General features: G+C 36.7%; 1 protein-coding gene across 1 annotated transcript in view; it reads right to left on the bottom strand.

The window, feature by feature from the left end:
- The window catches only part of Dock3 (dedicator of cytokinesis 3), a 480,991-nt gene that overhangs the window by 282,085 nt on the left and 175,617 nt on the right, over nt 1-23,289 (bottom strand). Inside the window, exon 4 of the mRNA XM_029554349.1 lies at nt 19,036-19,132. The gene's annotated coding sequence lies outside the window, so the exon portion shown is untranslated. The remainder of the gene's footprint in view (nt 1-19,035; nt 19,133-23,289) is intronic.

Raw genomic sequence — 23,289 nt, 5'->3', positions numbered from 1 at the left:
TAGAAAATGGGGGTGCAGATATGAGAAGGGAACTAAATATAATCAAAATATATTGTATAAAATATGCAAAAATTCAATAAAATTAATTTTAAAAAACAAAAAATTGTCACAGAATAAGCTTGCAAAGAGTAACCTCAAGATGTGCTGCTTAATGTCACACATATAGTTCATATGATCAGTAAATTATGCTTATAAGTGCACATGGAAAACTTCCCCTTGAAACCAACAATACATGGTATTTGCTGCCTCATTATCTTGTTTGCAATCTTTGAACTTTTTTCATTATCTTTAATTATGAATTTAAAACTTTGAAAACATCTTTTGCACACTACTTTTTTTTTCTTGAACTATAAAGTTAACATTACTATTAGGTAAAAACATGCTTAATTTGGGTTTTCCTGCCTTCATTATTTATCATTCCCCACTCCCCAAGCCCTTTCTCTAAGTAATACTGAGTAAGCCATAAATTAATGTGACTCAAAAGACAATTGCCTTTCTTAAAATATTTTATTATTTTTATTTTTTGTGTATGAGTGCCTTGCCTGCACGTATGTAAGTGCACCTATGTCATGCAATGCCTATGGAGGTCAGAAGAGGGTGTTAGATTTACTGGAATGGAAGTTAGGGACAATTGTTAGCTGCCATGTGGGGGCTGGGAATTGAACCTGGATCTTCTGCAAAAGCGGCCAATGCTCTTAACTGCTAAGCCGTCTCTCCAGACCAAACAATTGCTTTCAAATCAAGACATTCTAGATGGGTGTGAACAGACACTAGGTTTAATACAGCAACAGCACTAGCAGCTATAACATGCTATATTGTACAATTTATTCAATTATATCTATTCACTTGACATACTGAGATCAGCTGTACAATTATCCAAGGGGGAATCAGCAAGCCTAAGTTACACACCTGAAACACTTTACAACTTTCCTTAATATTCATCAAGCAAATATTTTTAAAAATTTAAATACTTCTTAAAGGAGTCTATAATAAAATGTTTTTTAAAACATGAGAATTTTTTTTGGTCTTTTCAAGACAGGGTCTCCCTGTAGCCTCAGCTGTCCTGGATTCACTATGGAGACCAGGCTGGCCTTGAACTCAGAGAGATCCGCCTGCCTCTGCCTCCTGGGTGCTGGGATTAAAGGTGTGTGCCACCACGCCCAGCTGAACATGAGAATTTTTTAAACCTCAAGATCTTATTTTTATTAGTGTGAAGGCATGACTTAAAATATTTCCAACCCAACTAGTAATAATCAGATATATAAAGATTTGAAACGTATATGCATCTTAGTGTCAATTGTATTAAAAATGAATTTTTCTGTATAAAACTGTGTATTTTAATAATGAAATGGAGATCTTTTTAAAAGGTTAAAACCTCATTTAATTTTATGTCTTATAGGGTTTATACTGAGTACAATATTGTATAACTGTAATAATTCAACTGTAAAACTAAAACTGTACAGCCAATTTTGTAAGAGATGCAGCCTAGCTCAGAAAATTGTTATTGAATATGTCAATGTTGATGTAATGAAACTTTTAATTTTTAAAATTTTTTAAAAAAATTTCCAACACAAACTAAATCTGATAATATATAAATAAAAATGTTTTTATAGTAACATTTACATTTGAGGAACTATGCAAAAGGATGGTTTGGAATGCTTCATCACATGAGGGGTATTTTTTTTTACATAAACCTGTCTTTTATTTTTTTTAACTTATTTAATAACCATATAATTAGTAGCATTGCATTACAATAGCATTGACATAGTCAATTACAGTTTCCAGAGCAAAGATGCATTGCTTTCAAAATTGGCTGTAAATTTTTAGGTTCACAGTGTTGAATTAATACAGTTATATAGTTATATTGTACTCAGTATAAACACTATAAGACATAAAATTGAATGAGGTTTTAATCTTTAAAAAAGATCTCTCTTTTTAAAATATACTGTTTCATACAGAAAAGCTCATTTTAAGATGCAACTAACACTTAGATGTTTTCACATGTGTCTCTGATCTCTACATATCTGATTATTACTAGTCATACTCGGTTACTTTCCAAGATCCTTGGCACCTGAGCATGGATATAAAGTCATCATAGATTTCAACGGTGTTTTCATTTCTACTAATTAACATGAAGCAAAATTTTATGCTTCTTCCTCAAATATAACTCATTTTTAATTTATTGATTTTTTTTTTATATTTCAAACAGAACATCCCAGACAATCTTATTCATCTTTATACCCACATCCCAAATGGCACCCTCCCATAGCTTCCCCCCCTCCACTGGAGCCCACATACTCTGTCATCCCTGTTACTGTCCACTGTGTTATCAGTGTCCCCAGCCAATCTCCAGTGATACTCCATCTGCTGAGTCTAGTCAGCCTATCTAGAGTTCCTTGTTTTAGGAAGATCAGCTCTTCCTCATCTATCAGCAATCAGTTGCCAACATTCCTTTAGGTAAGATTTGGGTCTGCTGTACATTTTCCCAGTTCTATGCTGGGTTACTATCTGGGAGTTTCTTGGGCCACCCTGGCCAACAACTCAAAGGAAGGTTATGCTTGTCTGTCATTGTTTCTTGTTATGTAGCCTTTAGCTATATACATGGACTCAAAATATTATACTGATCATTTTAATCTTTGGTTATACTTTCCTTTTGGGTGTTTAAGACCATACAGTTGGCCCGAATTAATCAATTTATTTTTATTCTTAAGGTTGTTTGAGGATCTGTTCCTCAGGGGTCACATGGGCTTGGGAGGAGCCCCTGGCTCCTTTCTTTTACCAGTTACTTAGTCAACCTTGGAGGGCAAGGAGGAAAAACTGTCCTTTAAGTACCTCTGACAAGATTAGTATAGGCCTCAAAGTATGGCTGTTAAACATCCAAGAAGGTTAGTTCTACCACTCTGGTACTTTTAATTACCATGCGCTATGTAGATAAAGCTTGGGCAAAAACCAAACATTCTCAGATAAACCTTGACTAGACATATATTATGTTCCTTGAGCTAGTTGTATTATAATTTATCAGTAGATTGTTGGACTAATATCGTCCCTCTGTTTTGTTTTTTTTTTAAAAAAAAAAACTAGCTAAGCATTATTTATCTCTCTCACTGTCTAACCCTTTCACCATGGTTTCCTCATTAAAGTGACCCCATTTTCCCCATTTCTCATGAGGAGATATTTTTTGAGAATCTAGGTCCTAAGAGGCCAGTGAGGTGGCTCAGTAGATGGAAAAAAACGTGCTAAGTGTGACAACTTGAGTTTGATCTTTAGGACCCACATGGTAGAAGGAAAGATTCTTGTAAGTTTAAGAATCTTGATCCTAAGGATTAACTGTTATCCAAGGCTAGAATCTAGATATTTTATTAGAATAAAATTTTGCAAAACCAGAAAAATTGGTCTTTATGTTGTAAGGGTCATAAACTCAAACTATTACCACCTCTTCAAATAACCAGGGGCAAGTAATTAAACTTCTCTGCATGTCAGCTCTCTTGCTGTTAACATAGAAGCTGGTCACTTCTCTTAGGGGTAGCAAAAGAATCAATGAATTAATTTCTAGTAAACTCAACTTCTTTAGGGAATACATAGGAGATAACAAAGAGCATCTATATATGTATCCATATATGTTTGCACAACTTTTCATACCGGTTAATGACATGATTTTTGAAGCAGCTTGAGCAAGGCTACTTTTCCTTTTAAATCAACAGACCATCAAAACATATATTGGAAATCTGCAAGGAAATAAAGCATATGAAACAAGTAAATACCTAATAATAAATCTGAAAACTCAGCAAATAATCTGCATTTCAAAAATACATTTCATTAAAATAGGTGCTACTAAGGGAGGAATATGTGAAAAAGGGGGTAAACGGGAGGGGGAAGGAGGGCTATATAAAGAACTATAGGAGTAAAGGGGGAAAATTCTCCCAATACAGAGTAAAAATAAATAAATAAACAAACAAATAAATAAATAATAAAATAAAATAAAAAGCCTTAAGCACAGAAGGAACCTTACAGGGATGGAAGAAAGCCCTTCCAGAAGCAATATGGTTGTAAATGAAAAACCCAGTACCAGAGGTGGGTTTCCCCTCTATGAGCTGTCGGCCAAAGGGGCCCTACAGGTTCTCAAAACAAAAAGGGTTACCTGAAGTGTCCTCAGACCACTATGCTGGCAAGCTATAGTCACACCTCCTTCTCTTGCTTATCAAGGAATTGAGGGGGCAGTCAGTTACCCCTCCCGCCCAATCAGTGGACCTTAGCTGCATGTGGGGGAGGGGTTAAAGATATATAACCCCAAGAATGCCATGAGGCACCATTTTGTGAGGCTGTTGGGAAGTCACAGGATCTATATTTGAGTGTGAACTTTCCAGCGCAGCCATAAATGGGGGGGGGGGCACATGCCCACTCTTCTGTAAATAAGCCCCGACCTATGCTCTGTTAGCAAACCCAATAAACTAGTTAAGGTTTTTTTTAAAAAAAAAAAAAAAAAAAAAAAGCGCAGAGCTAATGGAAACCTTCATTATTCTACCAAAGATGATCAATGTTGGCCAATCCTTTGGTCTTTGATTTCTTATTCCTGTTTGTCCCTCCTTACACTTCATTGTGTGTGTGTGTGTATGTTTTTTAATGTGACCCATTTCAAGTCATTTCTGGAAAAATGTGTTAAAAACTGCCTCTCTTTGGAAAAATAAAAATATTCTAAAATTTTAAAAAATCTGTATAGCTTATATAAACTTTCTCTTTCATTTAAAATACAAACATCTGAAAGACAGAGGCAACATCATAAAGCTTTGGTATGTTTTATGAAGACCATAAGTGTTTGGTTATTACTATAGGAAATTAATATGGAGGTTCTTCACAAAATTAAAAACAGCAATACTATATGATCCAGCTATATATACCCAAAGGAGTATATACCCAAAGGAGTCTAAGTCAGCATACAATAGAGATACCTGCACATCTATGTTTGTCACAGTACTACTTACAATATCCAAGTTTTGGAATCAGTACTGGGTGCCCATAATTAGATAGTGATATATACATATATATGTGTATATATACACACATATATATAATGGAATTATATTACACCATTAAAGAAAATAAAACTAAAGCATTTGCTGGAAACTGGATGGAACTGTAGATATATGACATGAAACAAAAATATTGCATGTTTTCTCTCATATGTAGAATCTAATTTTTTTAATTTTATTATTTTTATTTTATGTGTATGAGTGTACTACCTGCATGTGTGTAGGTGCACCCATTTCATGCAAACCCTGCAGAGGCCAGAAAAGGGTGCTGGAGGCCCTGGAACTGGAGTTATGAACAGTTGTTAGTTGCCATGTAGGTTCTGGGAATCAAACCCGGGTTCTCTGGAAAAAACGTCAAGTGTTCTTAACCACTAAGCCATCTCTCCAGTCACTAATTCTATTTTTTTAAAGACACAAATGTGAACAATGATGGACCAGACCCCTCTGCTAGAATTTCTGGGGAATACATTGGAGATACTTGGAGAGCAGCCAATCTATGAGGTGGAAGACAGTAGAAAAATACTAGTTTCAATAACAAAGAAACAAAACTTCAGAAAACAGAAGAGTCCAAGCTCATTCCTCAGCCCTCATTAGAGACTGGTCTCCTCCCAGGAACCAGGGCAAACGAAACTGCAGAGAATTAGAACCACTGCTTGAGAGAGAGTCTCGAAGGCCTACCTGGTACACATCTTTAACTCCAGCACTAGGGAGGTAGAGGCAGGCAGATCTCTGTAAGTTCAAGGCCAGCCTGGTCTACATAGTGAGTTCCAGGACAGCTGGGGCTACAGGGAGATCCTGTATTAAAAAGACCAAAAAATAAATAAGAGAGAGAGAGAGAGAGAGAGAGAGAGAGAGAGAGAGAGAGACTCAGAAAACTGCACTGTACTTTCACTAAGAGATAATTTAAACAAGAGGGAGAAATGAAGGGAAGGAAGGAAGAAAGGAGAGAAGGGAGGGAAAAAAGGAGGGAGGGAGGGAGGACCCAAAAGCTACCAGAAGCATGGCAGAGGAGAAATGGTGCTGGAAAATCCTCTCTTCTTAGCATTCAGAGAAGTGGCAAGAAGGCATTTTTAAAAGGCTCCTTTTGAGTCAGCAGCTAGATAGCTTTAGAGACAAAGGACTTTATCTTCCATGCTTACTCTGGGAACCTAGAACAAGTGTCATGGGACAGAACAAGTAAGACTTGTTTTATAGAATACATCTAGATAGAGGGAGAAAACTGTGAATCAGAAGTTTGAAATGTTCCATGAGGTGGAAATCTAGTCTATGTCACTGTCTGGAGTGGGCCATATAGATACAGGTACCACTCCTACACGCCACCAATATGCAGACCAGCACAGAGACAGGACTGGCACCCATAACCCACCCACATGATGGACTACACAGAGACAGAACAACACATATGTTCCACCTCAGCAAGAGACTGTATAGAAGCAGGACCATCACAGAGACAGACTGCCACAGAAACAAGCCTAGCCCTGTGCATACGTCGGAGACCATAAACAGACTCTATATCCTTATTCAGTATTATTACATTCACTTCTGTATTTCCATTATTTAATATCTAATTTTAATTTAGTGAATAAACTTAGTCCCACACTGTTCTGCCTCCCCACTTGTGGGGTTTCCCAAAGAACACAGATAGCCTGGAGTTGGGGGTCTCCCTGCCTCAGCCTCCCAAGCTCTGGGATTGTCTTAGGTTGTTTGACTTCATTTCTATACCTTTCTCTTTCATTCCTTTGCCATTACATGTCTCTTGCACCCTACCTTTAGCTAGAGCTGCCTTATTTCTTTCATTTGTATTTATTGTTGTTCCCTTCTTTTTACTTTCCTTCTATTTTTCTTCTGTTGCTCTAATTCTAATCACTAGTTTTGCTATGCCTATTTCCTTTTCATTCCTATACTTAGAAAGTGATGTTTCAATACAAACCATATCATCTTTACTCCCTCCTGTTCCAAATTTTTGAAGTTGAAGGGGTGATAGTCTTTAATTGATTATTACTACATTTTAATATTGGGCCTATTCATAGGTTGGGAACATAATATTTGATCCTTACAGTAGTACTTGAGATCTAGTCAGTAGTTCTGAGCATGTGAGCTGGCGGATGAGCTACTGAGCTACCACACCTAGCCCAGTAGGGTGGGTATACAAAAATTCAACATGTCATCATACGGAAATAATATTAGACCAAGAATGGACAAGTCTGGAAGACACAAATAGTCTGAGTAAAAAAAGTGATTCAGATTCCATGATATCAAATCCTGTTTTACTGCTTCTTTGCCATTAATCCACGCTTATGGCTTCCTAGAATACTCCTTATGGCTGGTTAACTGAGGAAGAAAAAAATTGAAGCCCAGTACGCAGATGAGTCTGCATAGTATGTTAATACCACCCAAAATGAGGCAGTTGAAGCATAATACAGTCCATTGAAGGAGACAAGAATGGTGAAAAAAATCCTCCTGGTGAACAGAAGTTTGAGTGGTATATTTGGCTCATTCACTATATTTGATATGAGTGATAACCAGGAATACACATATTCATGAGAAGTCTTAGAGGTTTAACTGGATGGTAAGTGTACCAGCTAATTCTCTGTTGCTGTGATAAAACACCATGACCAAATGCAACTTAAGGAAAGAAGAGTTTACTCTGGCTTATCCAATTGGATAAAAGTTCATAATGGCAGAAAGATACAGCAGCAAGTGGTGATATAGTGGCAGGAGCAGGAAGCTAAGAGATCACATCTTGATCTTCACGTTGTGAACCTGACAGACTTTAATGGCTAAATCATCGTGCCAGTCCAAGACCTCATATCTTCAATTACAAAAACCAAGAAGAGAAAGCAAACTTGAAGTACAGTGAGAATACAAACTCTCAAAGTCCACACTGAGTGACACCTTCTCCAGCAAGACTACAACTCCTAAAGGGTCCATGACCTCCCCAAAGAGCACTATGAACTGGAGACCAAGTGCTCAAGTACTTAAGCCTGTTGGAGACATTTCTCATTCAAACCAACACAGTAACAGGAAGAGGAAGGAAGACTGGTAAAGGAAGTATGGGGTAAAAGGAATGTGCATGGATCTCCCTGCAAAATAACATCAACTTGAAGATATTCAAAGTCCCACTTGGAAAATTACCAAAGGACCAATAAAAAATGACACATTCTGGGGGCTGGAGAGATGGCTCAGTGGTTAAGAGCACTGGTTGCTCTTACAGAGTACCTGGGTTCAGTTCCCAGCACCCACGCTGTGGCTAACAACTGTCTGTAACAATCCAGGGGAATTTGATGCCCTCTTCTGACCTCTATAGGGAATGCACAACACAGGTGCACTTACATACATGCAGGCAATACATTCATACACATAAAATAAATATCTTAAAAAAGAAAAATGACACATTCTGTGAATATTGAGAAACCTTTTTCTCCATAGCTATCCCAGTGCTTGTTCAATAGGTCATGGGCCAGGTAGATAGGGAGGCAGGGACAGAAGTCATCCATCTCAGCAACACAGATTTCTCATTATTAAAGGTAATACGGCTAATGCTACTGATGAGTGCTAAATCCACCAACAGCAAAAACCAGTGCTGAATCCTTTGTATGGTATTATTTCCCTTGGGAGTCTAGAGGGAGGCTGATTAATTTGGACCTTTTTTAATGATTGGGGGGGTAAGGATCTAACCTCACTGGATAAGCATATATTCTAGATATAGATTTATCTTCCTCTGTAATTTTTCTTCCAGTATAATGATCCATGAACTCACATTAATACCTTATTCCTACCCTCATGGCAATTCATGTAAGATTACAACTAACCAAGGAAATACAGCAATGAGATTATGCCCATAGAATGGTCTTATCATTTAACCTATATTCCAAAAGCAACTATCCTAAGTGGAGGGTAGAGGGTTACTGAAGAGTTTTCTGGGAGACAACATCTAGGAAGAACTGTATTATAGGATGGGCCATGTTGGGTAGGCATCCTTCAAGAAGCTAAAACTGAACCTCCAAAGACACAGAGGGGGCAGGTCTAGAGAAGCTGAGCTGAGGAATGCTGAGTGCACTGGGAAAAACGAGAGGAGCCATTGCCATTTTGGAACCAGCATGGGAATTCCACCGGAAAAGCTGAAGGAGACTGCAGGCAGCACTCGCTGATGATGCTCCTTTCAAATATGGGGAAGAAAAAGCCTATGGGAATTCATGCCTTTGTAAGCCACCCTTTCCTGGATGTCATAAACTATGCAAAACCCAAATAGAAGGTACTCCGTCAGTTTTGTCAGCCATGGCACCTCAGAGGGCACAGATCTCCCAAGAAGGGAGAGGGGAAAATTTAGTGAAACAGGCCATATCCTTTACACAAGAAATATGGTACCACGTTCTACCATACAGTCAGAATACATAGGTTAGAAAAATCAATGAGTCTGTATGGGAATGGATCAATTCAACATTATTCATAATTACCTATACACAGATTTTTAAAATTCTCAACTCACTAATTTTGAGCTCTGTCAGCTTGGAGACGTTAGGCCCTGTGGAACGGATGTTTTAAACAGGGGGCATAACAACTGTTTCATTGAACTGGTTGGTAATGAGATTGCCACCTAGCTACCTGAGTCTTTATGTTAGGGAATTACTATTAATCCTTAGAACCAGATTTTTGAGAAATATTTCACACATATATGAACACACACTCTCTCCCAGAGAATCCTCTACAACTTCTCTTAGTTTTTCAACGCCCTAGAATAAAGGATAATGAAAAAATTTTATAAACCTCAAAAGGCAGGATGACTAAGGACACAGACCTTTAGGAACGAAGGGTTGAGTAACCCTATGACAAAAAGCTAACCAACCAAGATTCTTACTGAAGACAGAAGAAACACAGGTAGAAGTAGAAGTAATAAATAGCAATGATGGCCTCATGGTCAATTATAGAATTAAGGACAATACTATCATTTTCATTTTCTTCCTCCACATTTTCATTTCATATACAAGTTTTCAAAGTGGGTTGTATAATTCAATGTTAGGTAATGGAATATTCAGTAGGACTATACCCTAAATCTTAGGAGCAAAATATAATCAACAATTGATAAAATGACTCTTGGGACTCATATCATCTTACAGTCTCATTTTAAATACAGAACTTCATTTATTGTAAAAGAAAAAGTAGAAGAAAACAGAACAGGGGTTCCTCAAAAAATTGAAAATAAAATTACTATTTGATACAGCAATTCCACTTCTGAGAATATACCCAGAAAAAGAGAAAGAAGGAAAAAATATTTGGACAATGATTGCACAATGATTTGTAGCATTATTCACAACAATCAAAAGATGGAAGCAAAGCAAGCACCCATGGAAGAATGAAAGGGCATTTAAAATCTGGTACATAAATGAGATGGTATATCACTCAGACTTGAAAAAAATGAGTATTTCACATATGCCACAATATGCATGAATCCTTACAGATATTATCTTAAGTGAAATAAACCACTCATAAAAGGATTGCATAATTCTAGCTTTAAGAAATATTTAGCTCAAATTCCTAAGGACAAACAATAAAATGATGAGTTATAGGATCTGTAGGTAGGAAAAAAATTACTGTTTAATATGTATATAGGAATTGCAGTTTTGAACCAAGATTGGTGGTATATTCCTTTAATGCTAGCACTTGGAAGGTAGAGGCAGGTGAATATGAGATTGAGGCCAGCCTAGTCTACATAGTAAGTACCAGGTCATGTGGGGCTACAGGAAGACGCTGTCAAAAAAAAAAAAAAAAAAAAAAAAAAAGAAAGAAAGAAAGAAAGAAAGAAGTAAAAATGTTTAATTATTCATGTAATAACTGTTTCCTGCTTCTATGAAAGGAGCACTCTTTTCGCAGGTGAACATCCTGATGTGGATGGTATCCTAAGTAGGCATGGAAAGTAGTAATGGAAGAATTCACAATAGTCTTTGAGCATCCTCTAAGAAATCATGAAGAACATAGTTCTGCTGTATCCAGTCTTAGAATATTACCCTAATATAGACACTCTTATCTTCTCCATTTGGGGAGTTGTTGGAAATTTACTACATCAATTAGGCATTCATGTACGGATTATCCAGGAAATCAAATCCCAATTTCTAAGAAGAAATAAATCTAAATTTTAAATTAGATTTTTTCTAAGAATTTTCTTTATAAATTGCTTGATTTTGCTTAATTTCAAATGGGTATTTTTCGTAATAGTAATCAAGAAAAATTAATCAAGTTTCAAAGAAACAAGTGTGCATTAACTGTGAAAAAACTTCTAAAATTTTTAGTTAGGGATTCAGAAGTCAGAGAATGTTTAGGAACTGTAATATCTACTGAGGGAAATAAGTGTTGCATAAGCAATTAATACAAATATTTAGAAAATAAATATTAATCCACTTTTAGTACTTCCTATATGCCAAGTATTCAGAAAAGGCCTTCATTTAATTTTGTTCATTTATTTTTGCTATTTATCTTCACAATAACCCAATATAGCTCTTTCCTCAAATTTACAAATAAACTAAGTGTATTTAAGTATCTTATACTAAGTCACAATTTAGGGATTTGCAAGTCAAGTTGGTTATATAATGTAAAAGCTCATGCATTTTTCATTCTTCTACCAATTACAGTCATCTAAACTCTATAATTATAGTCAGACAGAACACAAGGTTGGTATTCCTACTAGAAAATGGAACTGGGAAAGAAGAAGCTGGCTTTGGGGGAAGCCTTATAAAATTCTTTTTTTTTTTTTTTTTTTTTCCGAAGATTTGTGTCTGTGTGTGCACTACACGTATACAGATGCCTTCAGAGTGAGAAAAAGGCATCAGATCCCCTGGTGGTAGAGTTACAGAAGATCATGAGCTGCCAGATGTGGTGTGGGTGATGGAAACAGAATTCAGTCCTCTAGAAAAACAGCAAGTGCTCTTAAGCACTCAGCCATCTCTCTCCAACCCTCAAATTCTTTATGTAAGAATAAGTAAGTAGAGACTTATTAAGGAACAAAACATACAGTTTCTATAAGAAACTGCAAAACCAGGCACTTCTTTAGGAGATATTGTGAGAAAGGCAGATATTTATTTTCTTGGAAATACACTTTTCTAAGAACAAACATAGTACAGTTTCTTAATCTTCAGTTGTTAGTTTTTCTCACTGCTGTGATGAAACACCTGAGGCAAAGCAACATAGGGAGGAAGAGTTTACTTTGGCTGACAGTTCAGAGGCATGAAGGACACTGTAGTGGAGAAGACATGACATCAAGACTGGCTTGGTCTGTAATGCCAACCAGGAAGCAGAGAAAGGGGAATGACAGAACTCGGTGGTCTATTTTTTTTTTTTCATTTTTATTCAGCCTAGGAGAGAGCCCTAGACTCATGGGATGATGCAACCTGCATTCAGGATGGGTCATCCCTCCTCAGTTAAAACTCTCTGGAAATACTCTCACAGATATGCTCAGAAGTGTGTCTCCTAGTTTGTAAAAACTATCAAGTTGAAACTCAAGACTGAATATTGTATCAGTTTACTCTTTTGGTAAAGAAACAAGTATTTTCATACCTTCACCCAAACACTGATGTATTGCTGCATGGTTTTGATCCACAGCTTTAGAACATTTCATACCTGAAACAATTACTTTTAACATCTGTTAGGTTAAAAATAAATTCTAGGAATTATGCTATCATAATTTAGACTTAGAAAACAAGCCTCAGAACTATGTCTCACTGAATGTTGTGGGATATAATTTGCTCTTCCAAAACTCTGTATACAAATACAGGAGACTATAGAATTCCATTGGTGTATTACTGCCTGTGACTTAACTACAGCTCTCCATCAATCAATTTGGAACTTGATGTCTTAACAATTCAAGGTATTTCTACTAAAACTGCTTAAAAGAAGTCTAATAACAGAGAAAATTACATTTACTGAGAAGGATGCTTTCTCTCCTGAAGCTTTGTTTTTACATAGTGGTGGGAATGAACATTGTGATATAACAGTAACAGATCATAATGGTACACAAGCATAAGTGAAATGACATCAACTGTATATGGCAAGGGGGGAGTGAGGGTCTAAATATCTTGTTTTCAGTATTCTTTTAGCCCCCTACAGTTAATTTTTAAAAATATTTTATTTATTCTTTTTATGTGTATGAGTGTATTGTCTACATGTACCCATGTCATGCAATGCTCACAGAGGTCAGAAGAGGGTGTGTGATCCCCTGGAACTGAAGTTACAGATAGCTATAGATGGTTGTTAGCCACCATGTGGGTGCTGGGAATTGAACCCAGGTCCTCTGGAAGAGCAGATACTGCTCTTAACCCTTGAGCCATCTCACCAGCCCCCCCCAACAGTTCGTTTTAATAAATAGTTCTCTCTCTCTCTCTCTCTCTCTCTCTCACACACACACACACACACACACATGCACGCATGCACACACGCATGCACATTAAAGCTGTTAAAATGTCTAAAACACACTTCTGAATAAACATCAGAGAGCTGAACCAAAATCTGATATCACCATGAACAAAGGAAAAGTTCTAACTACACATTATACAAAAGCATAAATCTTTAATCTTTTCTTTTCTATTTTTGTCTTTTTGAGAGAGGATCTCCCTGCAGCCCCAGCTGGCCTAGAACTTGCTACGTAGACCAGGCTGGCCTTGAATTTACAGAGATCTGCCTGCCTCTGCCTCCTGAGTGCTGAGATTAAAGGCGTGCACTGTCACACCTGGCTGGTTTTTGTTTTGTTTTTGTTTTCTTGGTCTTTTTGAGACAGGTCTCCCTGTAGCCCCAGCTGTCCTGGAACTCACTATGTAGACAAGGCTGGCCTTGAACTCTTGAACTCACAGAGATCCACCTGCCTCTGCCTCTTGGGACTAAAGGTGCATGTCACCACACCTGACAATCTTTAATCTTTTAAATTCATTGTTATGTATCTGTGGTTAGATTATCAAGACCAAATGTCTCCCCAACGATCAAGATTTTATTATCAGTTTTACACTGATACTGCCACTAAATGATTTTAAAGAAAAGCCATGATATGGTCCACAAAGAATTCAACAGAAAAAGGATACTAGTTTTTTACAAATTTACAAAAAGTCAAATATGGAGACATAATGATGATTGACTGATGTAAAGGTATAATGAATCTCTCTGGGAATTGGCTAGAAAAGAGGTCTGAGACAAAAAGAATAATCTACATTTGTTTAACCCATCAATTCTTTTTCTTTAAGTTTTATGTGTATGAGTATATTGCCTGCATTTATGTAAGTGCACTCATGTCAGACAATACCCGTGGAGGTCAAAAGAGGGAGTCAGATCCCCTGGAACTGGAGTTATGGATGGTTGTTAGCTGCCATGTGGGTGCTGGGAACTGAACCCAGGTGTTCTGCAAGAGTAGTCAGTGCTCTTAACCACTAAGCCATCTCTCTAGCCCCTACCCATCAACTCTTAATTGCTAAAACATAGTTCACGTGAGCAGAAAAAGAAAGGAAGTAGTATTACCAAGCCATCTTAGTCACTTCTTAGCTGTGCAATAAGGATGAAGTGAGGATGAAGGCTAACCAATTCCCAACTGATAAGACTACTGTGTGATCAAAATGATTATAAATGTATAAAAAGTGCTAAGTTGATAGTAAACCATCAATAAATGAAGGCCATTCTTTATTAATGAAGGGGAAAGGGACTCTTGCAGGGTGTTCTTCTAAGAAAGAAACAAACTTTCAACAGCAAACACTTGTAGTAAAATGTAAGAATAACACTGCACTTGGCAGGCAGAGGCAGACAGATCTCTGTGAGACTGAGGCCAACCTGATCTCCATACTGAGTCCCAGGCCAGCTGGGGCTACTCATCTCAAAAAGAAAAAAAAAGTTTTAACTTAGCTTAAAGGATTTCTATAGTTCATTCCAAAAAGCAATAGCTCAAAATTAAAAGCAAAATACCCAAAACAAAAAAAAACCCAAAAAACATACAATATTAAATCATTAAATATAAAATTAAATAAAAAAGATTTAGTCAATAGAGAATGTAAAATGAGTATTTGTAATACATTTAAAGACCCTGGTATGGTAAACACATATGTATATGCATTTTTGTGTATACACACACATACATACACACACACACACACACACACACACACACACACCCCTCCTGTTAAAGGAAATAAATTTGGACACTGAAATAATATAATGGAGTGGGGAAGACTGATTAATGAACCAGGCAAACAACAAAACTAGCCAAATAGGACTCTCAGCAATGAAAGTATGAACAGTCAGGAATGGTGTTGCACACTTTGTAATCTCATCACTCAGGAGGTTAGGAAAGGAGGATTTTGAGTTTCAGGCTATAGTAAGTTCCATGGCAGCCTGAAGTACAAAGTAAAACACTGATTCAAAACACTATCACACACAACAAAAGGGAAATCAATGAAATATACCTTTGATCCAAGCAGCAGAGGCAAGAGGATCTCTGTGAGATCAAGGCCAGCCTCATCTATACAGCGAGTTCCAGGCCAGCTAGGGCTAGAGGAAGACCCTGTCTCAAACAACAACAACAATAATAAATGAAACTTGAGTATTGTAGCACATGGCTATAATCCTAGCATTTACCAGGCTACAGCAGAAGGATCCCAAGTTCAGAGCCAACCAGTGTTACTTAGTGAATTCTAGAACAGCCTGGGCTATATAACAAGACTCTAACTTAAAAACATCATAAATAAATATATAAACAAACAATCAATAAAAGGTCTAACTTCACAATTTGGAAAAAACATAGACAAATCCATCAAAAATGAACTGTCCACTCCATAAGCATGACAAACTACAACTAATTTTTAATTTTAATTTTTTTTGTAGTTTTTAGTGTATTAGTATTAAAGATTTCACTAAATTGGCATGACAGCCTGTAATACTTCTGTCTCTTATTATATCTTGCAAAGAAATGGTGGTGGAAGTAGTTTAGAGGCTTAGTATGGACTTTGGCAACTCTTAAAAATGAATAGAAATAATTCTGGGAACTAAGATTTCTTGTCTAGCAAAACCAATTGCTTGATTGGCTATAATTGCTATTTGGAAAAAGGAGAAAGATAACTTCTGTATGTGACTTTAAATTAGTTTATATTTTAAAAAGTATTTAGGGGGCTGGAGAGATGGCTCAGCAGTTAAAAACACTGGTTATTCTTGCAGAAGACCCGGGTTCGAATCCCAGCACCCACACAACAGGTAACAATTGTCTGTAACTCCAGTCCCAGGGGATCTGACAGCCTCTTCTGACCTCCACGGGCACTGCACGACACAGGTGCACTTACCTACATGCAGGCAATACATGCATACACATAAAAAAATAATAAATAAATAAATTTTAAAGTATTTGGAACATAAATAACTACTTAAAATATGACAATCTTGCTTTGACAGGAATATGTAATGATGTCACCACATTATAAGGTAAGTAATATTATTAATGATGTTTTCCACAAATGAAAGCTCTCAGATAATTTTACATCAAAAGATTACTGAACAGGTAGATTATGGTTTGATGTCTCAGAGAGATGAGGTTTTTTTATCCTAACTCAAATATATACATATACCATCTTGTCCAAATACCTCATTATACAAATGAAATCCCATTTAGTATGTCCATTTATGTCTATATACAGAAAAGCTTCTCAAGTGATGGAACTGCTGTGACACTAAATATCATATACACTGACAAATAATGAATTCCATTAATCCATTTATTGCATCTTGTATTGCCACAGTTCACTGTCATAATCATGAAATGGACATTGTTACAATATTGCTAACTTAGAGAAAACACCTTAATAATCACATTTTCACATCAAGCTTCACCTCTGGTAAGTAAAGATCTATTTTAATTGCTGAATTTTGTCACTTTGAGAATACTACATAAGCACAATCATAGTATATTTGTATATTCAATTGATGAAGTTGAATTTTATGTAGCATGGTGTCCTTGAGATGAATCCAAATTGCTGAAATTCATTCATTCATTTATTTTTATTTCTTTTAGTATAAAACATTCATCAACTGAAAAATATTTGGTGGTTTTCAGGTTTTGTGGTTAAAAAAACAAAAGCTTCTATGAACACTCATGTACAGTTTTCATGTAAATTAACTTCACTTCTCTAGAGTAAAATAGAGAAAAATATCATTGATAGGTCATTTGCAAGGTGCACGTTTGATATCGTAAGAAAATACAAAAATTTTCCAATAGCTTTATTATTTTACATTTTCAGTAGTAATACAGAAGATACTCAGATCTTTGTCATGATTTAATACTATCAGTATCTTTTATTTTACTTATAATAGATATGTAGTAGCATTTTAATACAGCATTGCTTTGCATTATTCTAATGGATAGTAACAAGGAAAATAGTCATGTGCTTACTAGCTATCTACATACATTCCTGAATGAAGTTTCTATTCACTTTTAGCTCATCTAATAATTAAATAATTTTATTACTGTTCAGCTTAAAGAATGTTTTTTTATATTTTAAATGTAAATATTTTGAGGTGATTTGCAAATATTTTCTTCTAGTCTATGATTACATCTTTTCCATTTACTTGGATCATTCACAAAGTAAAATTTTTTAGTGTTTTACAGTCTAGTTTATCAAATTGTTCTTTTATGAGTTATGATTTCAGTCTCCCTAGCAAGTACATTCCCTTCTTTCCCCTATCTTTTGGAGTCTTCTGGTACAGGTTCATTGGTTTTGTCCAGGCTTCTTTGTTGCTCTGTTGAAGGTAGCTATTATCAACAAATAACAGAAATACTAGCAAAAATATGGAGAAAAGGTAACTTAAACACTGTTGGTAGGAGTGGAAACTGGTACAGTGAAAATAGTTCTAAAAGGAAATATGCTTACTCTATCTTGCCTGTAACTCAAACCAAAAATGAACTTTGCTTAGCTTCTTACTGAGAATTCAAATACTGCAACTTATTTTTAGTATATAACTATTTGCATGTCCTATTCTCTACTCTCTAAATTTCTAAAAGATTTTTGTTATTCTTATTTTTTTCCACTGGATTTTGTTATGGTTTATATATTAAGTGTCTCCCTAAAGGGTGGGGTACTGAAAGCCTGGTCGTCAGCTGGTAGATTCACTTACTGAGAGGTAGGTAAATGAAGAGGAGCTTTGATCTAATTAATAATTATCTATTGATGGATTCATAAGCTGATAGCATTATTGGAGGTGGAAGAAAAGTAGAAGGTGGAGCTGAAGAAAGCAGGTCACTGTAGGAGTGCTTCTGAAGAGTTTATCTTGTCCATGGAACTTCCCTGTTTCTTTTTCCTTCCTCTCTGACACTTTCCTCCTTCACATTCTCTCTGCCTTACCGGTAATGCACAGGCCCAAAAGTGATGGAATCAAGGGACCATGGACTGAAACTGCTAACAACATGAGCCAAAAATAAATCTTCTTTAAAGTTGTTTTGCTGAAATTGTTTTGTCACAGAGATGACAAGCAACTAACATAGGTTCTTAGTACATTTTCAATGAATTGCTAGCCTAGCAAAGTGTGTGTGTGTGTGTGTGTGTGTGTGTGTGTGTGTGTGTGTGTGTATATATATGACATATTCTTCAAATTATTAGTTGCAAGAAACTATTAATACAATTTCTTGGCCTAAGCTGCTATTAGGATCATAAACATTAGAGTTAAGAATTTCTCATTTTTTTATTAATTAAGTAAACATGTTTCTAAAAATATGTAAGGGACACAGAAATTTGTAAGACAGTTGAGATTCATGGGTTATAGAACTTAACAGTCTAATGATCTGAGTAGGGTAAAGGTACTACAGATATTACTATATCAAAAAAAGTCTTCTCTTCAGATTAAAAAATATCAGTTTATTAAATTTCAACTAATAATCAGATATATTTAGAAAATTAAAATACTAAAAAAATTTCAAACTATAGAATTGCTATAGCTTAGATTTCTTTTTTAACTTAGTACAACCGAACTTTAATGTTCTATTAAACTATAATAAACTACTTACCACATATAGCTGTTTCCATAGACTGGCCCATTCTTGTAGAGTTGTTGTAACTTCAGTCACAATAGAATCTTCAAGTGGAACTACAGTTTCATATTGCCTAGAACAGAAAAACCAAAACAGACAGCCACATTATCTTTGATAAAATCTTAGATGTTGACTGCTATATTTTTCAATGTATTTAACTCAAATTTTAAATTCATGCAAATATAAAAAGAAATACAATTAACAGGTCTAATACCTTTTTACAATAAAAATATAAATGGTGCAACTGAGATAAGCTATTGTAAAAATATTTGCTTTTGTTTGATAACTCCCAATTTAGCTTTTAGAAATGGTGCCTTGAAGACATAGTTTTAAAAATAGTCTTGATTTTTTTTCTCTATGAAAACCATAAAAACATCAAAATCTTGCTTAAAATTTAAAATATCACTTGTGCTTTTTAACATTTTCTGGAATGAAAATTAGCTTATACCCTACGTTAAAAGATCTAGAAAGAGCCAGGCATGGTGGCACACATCCTTAATCCCAGCACTTGGGAGGCAGAGGCAGGCAGATTTCTGGAGATTGAGACCAGCCTGGTCTACACAATGAGTTCCAGGCCAGCTGTGCTACAAGGAGCCCCATCTCAAAAAGATAAAGAGAGAAGGGGAAGAGGGAGGGAGGTTGATCAATCTAGAAAGGGGAATACAATAGGATCATGGACTGAAAATGCTAACAACATGAGCCATTTTATGAGCATCTTATGTCAGTATCATATTTCTTAAGAACTAATGTCAGTAAAGGAATTCTGTCTCTGGTAGAGGAATTCTGAAACTAGAAACAGAAAGTTTCTTAGATTCTCTCAGTCTATCTCCTAAACGTCATCTACTATGATGTTAATCTCTGTGCTAATTGCCAAGGATTTATTTGTAAACAAAAATAAATAGGGTATGTATCCTCAAATAACTCTTGGGTTGAGCTGAGTTTGATGGCATACCCTTGTAATTTCAGGATTCTGGAGGCTGAAGCAGGAGAATTAAGAGTTTAAGGTCAAGCTGGGCTACATGATGAGACTCTTGTCTTTAAAACACACAAACAGCCGGCATGGTGGCACACACCTTTAATCCCAGCACTTGGGAGGAAGAAGCAGGCAGATCGCTGTGAGTTCAAGGCCGCCCTGTTCTACATAGTGAGATCCAGGACAGCTGGAGCTACAGGGAGACCCTGTAGCTCAAAAAGACCAAAAAAAAAAAAAAAAAAAAAAAAAACCAACCCACACAAACAGGCTGGAGAGATCAGCAGTTAGGAGCACTGGTCTTGCAGAGGACACAGTTCAAGTCCTCTTGCAGAGGACACAGCCACATGGCGGCTAACAATCATCCTGAACTCTGGTTCTAGGGGATCCGATGTCCTCTTCTGACCTCCACAGACAATGCACGACACGGTGCACTTACACATATACAGGCAATACATTCATGCACATAAAATAATAAAACATATTTTTTAAAAATCACAAAAAAGAAAAACAAAAACACACACAAAACTCTTGGTCTGGAGACAGAATCAAAAAGACAATCACAACAAAGAGATACGGATAGTGATAAAGATTTTAAATTGAGGACACAGCTGAAAAGACTGGAGAACTGTTCATTTGGAAGTGACAAAGACCAACACAGTCAAAATTAAACTTGTGACAAAAAAAAGTGTATGGGAAGTAAGAGGTACAGCATCACAGGCAGAAGACAAAAATTATGCAAAATGTCAACGATATGTAAAAAAAGATCTCACAAATCAAGACGAAAAAGGATAGCACCATGGTTGTGCCAGCTCTCAAAGTATATTTTCAAAAGGTAATCAAGACTCCAAATTTTTTTTTTCGGTCTTTTTGAGACAGAGTCTCCTTGTAGTACTTGCTGCCCTGGAACTCTCTATATAGACCAGGCTGGCTTTGAATTCACAGAGATCTACCTGCCTCTGCCTCCCAAGTGCTTCAAACTTTAAAACAAGTAACATGAATGAAAAGCTGTTGAGAAGTAGCTGAAACCATGGGTATAACTTGGTAACATTTTATAAAAGCTAAATGAAACATTTTCTGCAACTAAAGATTTTATATATGATATACTGAGGTTACCAGAATCCACATTCTTTTAGTCAAAAATATCTCCCACCTGGAAACTATAGAAGAAAATGTATTTCACAAAGTTTCCATTAATTATATTTCTTTCTTAGGAAAACAGCTGACAAAGCACTGTGGCACTCCAAGATGACTGTGCATTAATACTTAGCACCAATGAATAAGTAGTTTAATTACATCATATAGTTTTATTTTCCATGGCTTACTCCAGAAGATTAAAAAAATTACCCTGGAACGCCACAGTGCCAACCATACCCATTAAGTTTTCAAGATGATTAAAACAGAAGCTTTCATCAAAGGCCTTTTAAGAGTAAAATGTTAACAGAAGCAAAAGCAGCAAGATCTAAAATAGGTGCTTCCTTCTGCATCCCTCCACAGAAATATTGATTTTTTTTTAACTATACCTATGGACAAAAGTAGTTTGTGGAAGTATAAGAACCCAATGGAAGAGCTTCAGTATACCAGATGTGCAAAATAATATAAGAACAGGGGGCTGGAGAGATGGCTTAGAGGTTAAGAACACTGGCTGTTCCTGCAGAAAACCCAGGTTCGAGTCCCAGCACCCACATGGCAACTAACAACTGTCCATAATGCCAGTTCTAGGGGATCCGACAGCCTCTTCTGTCCTCCAAGGCCACTGCATGACACAAGTGCACTTATATACATGCAGGCAATACACTCATAAAATAAAAATAAAATATTTTTAAAAAGAAAAAAAGAGAAAATAATAAAATGAGAATAGATGCACCGAAGTTAGCAAGAGTCATTTTAATTTACTAGAATAACCTCTTCCTAAAGGTTATCTAGCTCAAAGCCAAGAGAAAATAGCCTTGGCCCACAATATATACCATAATGGAAAGTGAAACACAAAAAGTAAGCACTAAACTACACTAACCATGTGGCATGGCACAAGGGGTGCATTTATTTCTTAAAACACTCAGAATACTGAAATGATCAGTATATCTGAGTTTTGCAGAACACTGGAAAAAGAAAAGAGAGGACGTGGACCCTACTAACAACTCCACACACTATCAGAAAACCCACTGAAATGTTACTTGGGATACATGACTTATGAAACAGGCCCACCTATACTTCAAATACTGCTGCAAGTAGGACTTGCACAGCAATAACCCATTATCAAATGGAAGTGGTATATATGTGATCGGGCCCAAGCAGGCCCGGGGGGCATAAACAAGTTACACAAAGAAATTGCCCAAATGCCTATGGTTCCTACTCCTATTACGATGCCTCCTGTTCTCAACATGGCTTCATGGGTTGTGCCCTATGATCAGTTGACTGAGGAAGAGAAGACTAGGGATTGGTTTACAGATGGTTCTGCACTCTATGCAGGCACCACTCAGAGGTGGACAGCTGTGGCATTACAGCCAATTTCTGGAACAACCCTGAAGGACACTGGGGAAGGAAAGTCTTCACAGTGGGCAGAACTTCAGGCAGTTCACATGGTTGTGCATTTTGCTTGGAAGGAGAAATGGCCAGAAGTGCGATTATATACTGATTCATGGGCTGTAGCCAATGGTTTGCCTGGATGGTCAGGGACTTGGAAGGAGCACAATTGATGAGAAAGACATTTGGGGAAGAAGTATGTGGATAGATCTCTGCAAATGAACAAAGGATGTGAACATACTTGTGTCTCATGTAAATGCTCATCAAAAAGTGGCTTCAGCAGAAGATGAGTTCAATAATCAAGTAGATCAGATGACCCGCTCTGTGGATTGTGAGCCTCTTTCTTCAGCTATTCCTGTCATTGCTCAATGGGCCCAAGAACAAAGTGGCCATGGTGGCAGAGATGGAGGTTATGCATGGGCTCGACAGCATGGACTCCCACTCACAAAAGCTGACCTGGCTACAGCTGCTGCTGATTGCTAGATCTGCCAACAGCAGAGACCAACACTGAGCCCCTGATATGGCACTGCCACCTGGTGGCAGGTTGACTACATTGGACCACTTCCATCTTGGAGGGGACAGCGTTTTGTCCTTACAGGAATAGACACTTATTCTGGTTATGGATTTGCCTTTCCTGCACGTAATGCTTCTGCCAAAACTACCATCCAGGGATTTACAGAATGCGATCTGCCAACAGCAGAGACCCACACCGAGCCCCCGATATGGCACTGTTCCCT

Source organism: Nannospalax galili, unplaced genomic scaffold (assembly GCF_000622305.1).
Source record: "Nannospalax galili isolate Female #2095 unplaced genomic scaffold, S.galili_v1.0 scaffold851, whole genome shotgun sequence".
Taxonomy (NCBI): domain Eukaryota; kingdom Metazoa; phylum Chordata; class Mammalia; order Rodentia; family Spalacidae; genus Nannospalax; species Nannospalax galili.
The sequence above is the reverse complement of the archived record's forward strand: the minus strand, read 5'-3'. Positions and strand labels throughout refer to the sequence as shown.